This window comes from Nanorana parkeri, unplaced genomic scaffold (assembly GCF_000935625.1).
Source record: "Nanorana parkeri isolate BGI_ZX_2015 unplaced genomic scaffold, ASM93562v1 scaffold30, whole genome shotgun sequence".
In the NCBI taxonomy this organism is placed as follows: Eukaryota; Metazoa; Chordata; class Amphibia; order Anura; family Dicroglossidae; genus Nanorana; species Nanorana parkeri.
In genome coordinates this window covers 543557-553356 of record NW_017306298.1, presented here as the reverse complement: position 1 = coordinate 553356, position 9800 = coordinate 543557, and positions in this window count along the sequence as shown.

Sequence of the window (9800 nt, the reverse complement as noted above, 5' to 3'; positions counted from 1 at the left end):
TGATATATAGTACAGGACGCCAGGAATGCATCCTGGGCAGACGATATATTATTTAGGTCATGGTCCCTTTAACTTTGTCAGAAGTTCTCACCAATGCAGGGTTTTTTAAGTATTATGTAGAGCAGTGTAGAATAATGGATGCATTAGAATGTCTAGTGTGTGGTATGATGTATTACGACATAAATCGTTCATTGACTGTTCCAATAACACAAGTGCAGATGTGAGGATCATGGGCTGGACTTACTAAAGGCAAATAGACTGTCCACTTTGCACATTCACTTGGAATTACATGATTGTGTCATCTCTAAGCCACTGTCCATAAACCCATCGCACTCCTGACCGCTTTTTCCATATAAAATAGGTGGGTGCAGTGGTAATCAAGGGAAGGCAACCGTTCTCAAGTACAGAGTAGGAATATGGACACCGGCACTTCAGATGCTGTACAAACGCGTCTATTTATTGACGGACATGCAGCATCAGTAGCTTCACAAGGTGGGTGCGGCCCGCACCCGGGCGACAGAGTCTCTGCCTGAGAAAGGGGATCCTGCGAGACCCCAAAACGTGGCATCAATGTGATATGCTGCATGTCCGTCAATAAATAGACGCATTTCTGGAGTGCCGATGTCCATATTCCTAATCTCTAAGCCACTGTCTCAGTTCAAGAATGATATGTTTGACCCTGGATGATGCATTGACAAAGATGGTGCTGTCTTTCTTTGGAGAAAAACAATTTAAAATTTGCATAGCGTGTGAGGCTGTCGGCTCCCTTTCAGCCGCCATTCCTCGATCAGCTGATTGAAGAAGCCGGCTGGAAAATCTTCGATCGATCAGAGCCGGCAGCCAATGAGCTGCCCACTCTGATCGGGTATTCTGACAGGTGCCCGCGGCACCTGTCAGAATAAAATGTAAACAGTGGGGATTCCTTGATCAACACGCTGTTTGTGTTGATGGAGGATTTGGGTCAATTTTTTTCGTTCAGCCCGCGGGTTGAACGAAAAAAAATGATAGGTGTATGGCCTGCACTTAGCATGGCAAAATATATCTGGTGCTAGCTGCACTTTAAATAGGAAGGTAAAGAATCCATAGCCAAGCTGTTACTGACAGAATATGTGAAAAGGTTTTGTGCAGTGCTGCAACATAACTTAATGTTATATATGAGTACAGACTTTATATTTTAAAATGTAGCACTAATTAATGTATGCATTTGATATGTTATCGATTTATTATACAGGTTCTTACAAGCTCCAGTTATGAAAGATACATGGTGGTACCACGGAGCACAGAAAAATGTTTTTGAAAGGCTCCAAAAAGACTGGGATCCACCAGCTGCCCCATGTGTGACACCCATGACAAGTTTCCTTAAGAAAAGGATTGGAGCAGTTGTACAAAATCAGCATCCTGACCATTCCTATACAGATGCCATCAAGGTCAACAAGATTCAGCAATGGAGGCGTTGCACATGTTATAATTTGCAATTAAATGACTTAAATGCACTAATGCTAAAGAACGATTGCCAAGATAGCGTGAGGAACTATGAAGCTGTCAAGAAAGCAACCCATAGTGGGGCCTGTGTATCGTACACAATGAAGAAAAGCATGACAAAAAGTGATCGCCTGAAGACCCCAAAAGTCCATCCTCTAACCCTACAATACAAAGGCCCTCAAACTGTCTATGAGGAAACCTTGCCGTTCATCAAAAAAGCATTTTCTCAAAAACTAAGCCACACTTGCAAAGTCAACAGAAAAAACCCGAGCAACTCTCCCAAAACTTTCCACCTTGATATGCCGCAGTGCAAACTGAGAGTCGGAAACTTAGAAACCAAGAAAAATCACACTCTGCAGAAGAAAAAAGAGATCTTTAAACCGTAGCGCGAAAAACACATATAAATCAGGCTAGTTTTAGGACCGAAACATAACTGGATTTTCAAAAGCAGACTCTTGGTTCATGTTGACCAGACACGCTGAAACCCAAGTATGATCTACCTAGAGAAAAGTCAGACACTGGGAAAGATAGAATATAAAAACAGATGGAAGCGTGAAATAGCCAAAGGCTTATTTAAACAAAGAATATCTTGTCACCTTGTAGAGAGCCCTATCACAATAAGCCTGCTGGCTCCCTGGCATTAAAAAGCCGGGATGTATTCATCCTTGAAAGGCTTTCATTTCAAAACAGCTTATATTTTTTCATTATTTTCTGCTGGATTTACCTAACACACCTCTGGAGGTAAAGACGGAGCATACAATAAAGATGCAATGCAAAGTTCTATTGAGATTTTATTAATGTTTCCTTGCTCAGAATACCAGTTCCATAAATTATAATGTCAATTCGTTAATTTAAATCCTTGGCCCATACCTGGATACCACAGCCCTGGTTGGCATTCATACTTGGACAGGTTCTCTCATAGATGGGAATATGTTAATTGCACAAAAGGATTACTGGAAAGTATATAGACAATTAAATGGTCAGTCCATGTTTAGAGTAGACCTTTACCCCCTTGACTAAAAATCAGCTCTGCATCTTGATATGAAACCATCTTACATTCACTAGCTGAACAAACATATTTTCATTTTACTTAAAATTAGTTTTTTTCAACTTCCTGCTCCGCTTTGGCACAAATGATGTAATTGTGCCCAAGCATTGCATCCTGGGAAGGTTACATCAGCAGAGCATTGCTGGGAAATTTCATCTGTAATCTCACGAGATCTCAGGGGAAGGCATTTTCCTCCCCTGAGATGATGTGCATGGTCACATGCCCTAGTCTCTAGACCTGTGCACCGGCAAAAAATTTGTTTCGTTTTGTTTTGATTCGGATTTTGCGTTATTTCGGGATTCGGGTCCAAAAGTCAATTTGTTCCGGGATTCGGACAAAGTTCCTGAGTGGTAATTTGTACGAAATTTCGTTTTCGTTTCATTTTCGTTTCATTGTAGCAAAGTGAGAAAAAAAATGTTAATGTCACTTTGCTGCAACGAAAATTCATCCACAAACGAAAATTCACAAGTTGACAATGCCAGAGTTCTGGATGGGTTGCAGACTCACATACAAGGGACAAAACAAAGGTCAGGGACAGACAGATAACTAGGACTTCCAGGGACAATCCAAAGGATAGGGACAGACAGAAGACTGGGATCACCAGGGACAAGTCAAAGTTCAGAGCAAACTGAGGACAAGGATTTCCAGGGGCAAGCCAAAGGTCAGTACACAGGCAAACTTCATTCAGGTTCATCCACAACCAGGGGGTGCTCGGTATCTAGCTTGGGAAAGCATTGCTCAGGCAGCATGCTATTCGCTGCCCATAGTTTAAATAGAGTCAGCACGAGGGAGGGACCACAGGATTGGCCACAAGCAGACTGTACTGATTGGCTGAGAAGCTGCATAAGAAAATAGCAGGAGAGTCAGAAAAGCCTTAGGAATTGCTTTATAGGCTATTGCATACTAGATGGATATAGCAATTATTTTCTGATGTGTTCAAGACTTTAGTTTGATCATGGCATTACATGCTTGTTATTATTTGTGATGGTTATGTGCATCATGCTAAGTGTCAAAATAAATAAAGTTTATATTGACAGGGAAAAAAAAAAAATAGCAGGAGAGGCCGGCCGACGCCTAAAGCTGCCAGAATGGTGCAAGAGTAAGTCAGGTTCAGAGCACATGCCTGGAGGACTACAAACAAAAGCACAGCCCTGCATGCCTTCAGAACCAGGGGTAAGAGGTCTGTATATACTTGTAGAACTACAAGTAACAGCTGAGCTGCAAGTCTGCAGCTGAACTGTGACACTATTGTAAATAGCCATAACTGGCAAAACACGTTTTTCCACGTGTCATAGATTGTAAGGAGTCTACAGTGTGTATGTTTGGGATATAATTTCCTGCACTATAAAACCAGAAACAAACGGGGCTCCCAGATCACCGTATTACTGACATTAGGGAGGGGACTGATGCATTACAGCAATATCTAGATGAAAAGTCCTGAGCAGGTAAGCTGTGCATTATGTCTGCAATTCAAAGCTTAAAAAATATCTAAAACCATTTTTTTTTGTTTGGAATGAAGTGGGTAATAATTAAAACAATTTATTGATTTAACCCTTTATAACCATAACTTAAGGCTCACTTCATAACAGCTTCAATGCTGACCATGGGAAGCTTTCATGAGAGACCTCTCTTTAAACCGTTAGCTCCAGTCCATTGCCCCAAGAATCTCACTGCATACCAAGGACATCATGATGACAGGGCTTAAGGTTACACAGCTTAGAAAAAAAAAAGAACGGAGACTTGTATACTCTACACCACAGTGGTGGTCGGCCATTGGCAGGCCAACTACTAATTTTCCAAAAGATTTGGTTTAGATAATCTGTACCTCTGTATGGGCCTTAACTGCTACCTCCAGATGAAGAAAGGGAGACTCAGCCTAAAGTATTTGCTTGCATAAAAATGTCTTATCTTCAGAATTATCATCAAACTATTTCATGTCACATTTTCTTCTGTTCAGTTCACCAACCAGATAGAACAGACCCATTGCTTACAGTATTGGGAAAACATTGTCCCTTTCTCTTTCCAGCTTAAAGTTCCAGTTCTCCTTGTGAAGTTTCCCAAGAGAGAATAGTCCTTTCCCCCTCCTTAGGGGAGGAAACTCTCTTAGAACATAAAATTCAAGCCCTCCAGGTTCCCTCTGACGGCGGCCCTCTTAAGTCCTCCCGCTATCCGCTTTTATCCTCCTGGCAAACAAAGTTTTGAGTGGTACAGCTGTTCCCAGCAACCAAGGAATGGGTCCTTACAACCCTGCTGGATAAATGTACTCTTTCTGTCCTGATGAAAATCGTCACTGAGACAGAGGGAAGGAAAATAAAAAATTCACAGGTGTCACCTAAACAGGAAATATGTATTGAGGAGCAGGTATTCACAACCACAACTGGAAGTGTTGATTACCAGTGGCCGGGAGCAGCAAAGTGGCGGAGTTTAAAGACACATGCCACCAGAGAAAGGTTGTGCTATTAGCGTAGCAGGGAAGCCAGGGTCTCAGGTGGGCTGTGCAAGATCTATGGTGGGCTGTGCGGGGTCTGTGGTGGGCTTTGCAGGGTCTCAGGTGAGCTGTGCAGGGTCTCATAGGCACTGCACAGTCCATCTGAGAGCCCGCACAGCCCACCTGAGACCCCGCAGGACCCATCATAGACCCTGCAGAAGCCCACCACAGAACCTGCAAAGCCCACCATAGATCCTGCACAGACCACCTGAGAGTCTGCAGAGCTCACCACAGACCCTGCAAAGCCCACCTGAGAGCCTGCAGAGCCCACCACAGACCCCACAAAGCCCACCATAGATCCTGCACAGCCCATCTGAGACTCTCAGGCTAAAGGCTCTGCATGTTCTCAGGTGGGCTGTGCAGAGTCCCTTTCCCTGCACACATGTGCTGCTCTTCTTATCTACAGCTCCCCAGTCTGCCTCTGGGACATCCCACCGTCATGGTATGGCCAGCCCTGAGCCGCACGCTGCTTCTCCTCTACCTCTGCCAGCCGGACCGCATCTCACTGGGCCCTGGCCCTGCCTCATCCTCCTCCCGGCAGCTCTCTAATTAGGCGGCTGCTCCTGAGGCCTCACGGCCGCCTAATTTGTCTGATTTTTTGCCCCCCCCCCGGAAAGTGCCCCCCAATGCATACGACTTGTTTGTCTTGCGGTGGATACGCCCCTGCATGCTTGTTCCCAGTCAGCGACTCACTAAGTAGTGAATTAAGGATAAAGATGACTTTGCAGAACGAAAGTGAGTCTTAGAACTTGTAAAAAATAGTTCTGTCCTCTTATAGACCCTTTAAAGCATAACTAAATCCCATTTTTGGCAAGATCAACATGTATTTTATGTACTTGCTGAAAACAGATCTAAAGGCCAGCAATCCAAAATATATAAAAAAAAATTTTTACACAAGCTTTCATTTTTAACTTTGACTGTAGTGTCCCTTTAAAGTGTTAAATGAACAGTTGGCCTAGGACAAAAAGTCCACTTGATGAATCGTGTCTTTCAATGGAAATTAAACTGACGTGCGTGCACCGTGACCCTGAGCAAAATGTCACAGAACATTTTGGTATTACAGTGGAAGAACCCAAATAATCCAAGAGATGTATTAGATGCTCCCCATTTGTTCTGGCACTTAATCTCCATTAAATAACATGAAATGTGACAGACATTGATTTCAGAGCTTCGTGTGATGCAAATTGGAACTTGAGAATTCACCTTGAATGTCTCAAGGCTGAGAAACCCAAGATCAGCAGTTAGATTGTACTGTTTAGCTGATTGGTCTTTTAATACTGCCTTGATACAATGTCATACCTGGAAGACTATGACGCTTTGTTTGTTCATTGACTGACCTTTAGCAATTCTGCTTACAGCGATGTTGCATCTGCTACCAGGGTCAAAGCCTTTGGGGCTATATCTGACCGTGAGTCAGCATTGTTTGCCTCTTCACTCCCATTGTGGCCACAGAAGTATCATTATACTTCTGTTCATGTTATTTAAGTAAATGTATCAAAAGATGAATACTGTCAAGTTTCTTGAATATTTCTCAACCTTTTATCACTCACGGCACAGTTTAAAAGTAAAATCTTGAGGCAACGCAGTCTAAAGTGTAAAAAAGTAAATGTGAAAATGTAAACAAAAATGACGTGTGGCTCCTCCTAAATCCATACCGGACCCTTATCTCAGGTAGGGGTCTGTTATGGTTTTTAAAAAGGGAACCCATGCAAAAACACAAAAAAAAGGGCAGGGTCCCCCCCTTCTAAATAAGAGTTCCCAACTTCACATCAGAGTCCTCAGTCCCCCCATCACATTTGAGTTCTATCATCACATCAAGAGCGACAGCTGTGGCAGCATGGAAGATGGCAAGAGGTGGAGAAGGTCTAGGCAGAGGTAAACTTATGTCCTTTTCTGAATGGCTTCCACCCTCCCTGGATTAGCACCTGGCAGGCAGGCCGCCAACACCATAAAAAGGTATGACACTGTGCAAAAATTTTGAGGAAGCCAGAAGGCACCCCAGGACGCCACAACACCTTGGTCTTTCCTAGGGTTTGTTATTGATGGCATAACTCTTTAAAAAAAAAAAGAAAAAAACAGTTTCTATAATTAACTTTCCATCCTTTGAAGTCCATTGGCTTCTTCTCCTGGCAGGTCCCCGTTCATGCATCTATGTTCTATGTGTGAGTGTATTCCCCCTGAGGATGATGTGGGGCCAGCTCCACCTTCGATTTACTCTAAATAAAGCATTTTGAACATTACATTACAGTACCTCCTTAGATTTTAGGTTAGCGGAGGATGGCCCCCTTACATTGGTAGGTATTGGGAGATGAGCCTCCTCACACTGATGTTCATTGTAAGGAGTATCCTCTCCCACTATGTCCTGTTATATTGGTAGTCAATGGGAAGAAAGCCGTTCACATTGGTGGTCAGTGTAGTGTTCCCTTAATTGATGGTTAATGGAGAGAATACCCATAACAGCCTGTGTACACAGGCATTTGCTTGCTTCTGGACTGTTTTTCTCTCCATACAAGTCATTGGGAATTGGAATGCTAAAGGAGCTTGAAGCAGGTTGATGCAGCTTGGGATGTCAACTGCAAATCAGAAGGACTGCAGGTTATATGCACCTGTAAATGCGCTCAACTGGAGCTCAGTAGCGTCTCATACTCACCTCTAATGCAGACTAAAGGCACATAAAATGGTGCTATACAGTATTTGCCCATTGACACAATCCCTTAGACCTGTGGCCAATGGGAAGAATGCCCCATTGTATTGGAAGTCAGTGAGAAAAATGTCTCTAATGCTGGCCATGCAGGGTTTGAATTTTGGCTGAACAGAATTTGTGAACTGTGTGCTTTTCATTGGTGATCTCCAGGAAGAGTGCCTCCCTTTACAAATTGTTAAAAAAGTTATTGATATCAACAGTTACTTGCCAGAGGAATAAGAGGAGTGACTTAACTGTTACCACACTGCTGGCTCTACATAAAGATGTTGGTGCCAGAACTATGCTGGCACCATCAGGTAGAAGATGAATCTGCCACTCCTCACTACTCAAAGAATCCAACCGCTTGAGAAAGCCTGGTAAAGAATGATTGCTTTGTACCATCATGTATTACATAATCCATGATAATGACTTGTTGCCCACCGATGTTTACATGCTTCACTCTCACCGCTAAATGACAGATTCACTGCTGCGGTAATGTAAATTGACCATTTTGGTCAGTGACAGCACACTGGATTCCTGGATGTCCATTTACATGAATTATCTGTCAACGGGAGTTTGGCATGTAAATGTAAATATCGCCCGGTGACTGGTCATTGTGATTAACAAGGATTATATAGCTGGAAGCCATGACTGACATGTAATGACTTTGGGGGACAATAACATTTTTCAGTATTCAGCACTGCAGTACTTTGACTGACATTTATTCCGTCATGCAACGCTGTACTGAAATTAATTTTATACAATTTTTTGGGGACAGATAGAGCTTTCTTTTGGTGGTATTTAATCACCACTGGGGTTTTATTTTTTACTATATTTTAAATTTATAAACCTACAGCAGGCAAATATAACTTTTGAGGCCATCCTGTGCCCACCCCCCATCCTGTGCTCAGCCCCAGCAGTGCTGCTAACCTTCTTCTCCGTCGTCTCCGTCTGCTTCATCCCCTCGTGTCACAGCCATAGTCATCTGTCAATGCCGGCCTCTTCTCACGCTGATTGGCCGATTGGATGATTGACAGGCTTCCCCACCAATCACGAGTGAGGACAGAGGAATTGCCTCTTCTCACGCTGATTGGCCGATTGGATGATTGACAGGCTTCCCCACCAATCACGAGTGAGGACAGAGGAATTGAAGGCGGAGTCTGGTTTCGGCCGTTCGCCCGTGGAGAAGGAGTTCGCAGCCATCTTGCATGAATGCAGACGCGGTCCTGTGTGCTGTGTGCGGCGGTGGAAGATGGCGGACACAGGTACTCGTTTTAGACATCAGAGCATTTGCACGAGTACCCATGCAAATACTCGGTATTGCGGCCGATACCGATGCTTGTATCGGTATCGGTGCATCCCTAATATTTGGGAAAAATTACTGAAAATGTTGAAAAAAAATAAACATTTTTTAACATTGTTAGGAAACAATTATTATTACTTAATTTTTTGGTAAAATTTAAAAGATGGGGTCACGTCGGGTAAATAGACACCAAACATGTCAAGCTTAAAAATTGCGCGCACCCGCGAAATCGCAAAAAACTACCATACCCAAAATTGACCATAGGCGACGCTTTAAAAGCTTTTACAGCTCATCAGTTTAGTGTTATCAGTGATTGATGGCCCTAGAATTATTGATCTCACTACGACGTTCGTGACGATATGTAACATGTGCAGCGTAATGGGCGCAATCGTCGTTTTCCTATTTTTTTTTCCACTTAACTTTATTGCTATCAGATAGGGGTCTAAAAAACGCCCTATGTGATTGCAAAAAATGTGGCAGGTCCTCTTTATGGAGACATCAGGGGTTCTCCAGGACCCCTAATGTCACCTAGGACCCCCTGAAGAAGTTGATGAAGCAGAGATCTGCTTCATCAGCTTCTCTCCAGCGTCTGAAGCTGGAGAGTGACACAAGAATGCGGAAGTGATGTAATATACATCACTTCCGCATTCTGACACCGGAGGGAGATCGTGTACCGACCTCCCTCTAATCCCCTGTCAGAGAGGCACTATGCTGGTCCCGGGCTCCTTCCGGGCACAGCAGAGCCCGGGACCAGCGTGACAGCGGGATGGGGGGCCGTGGGGGAGGGGGGGGACAT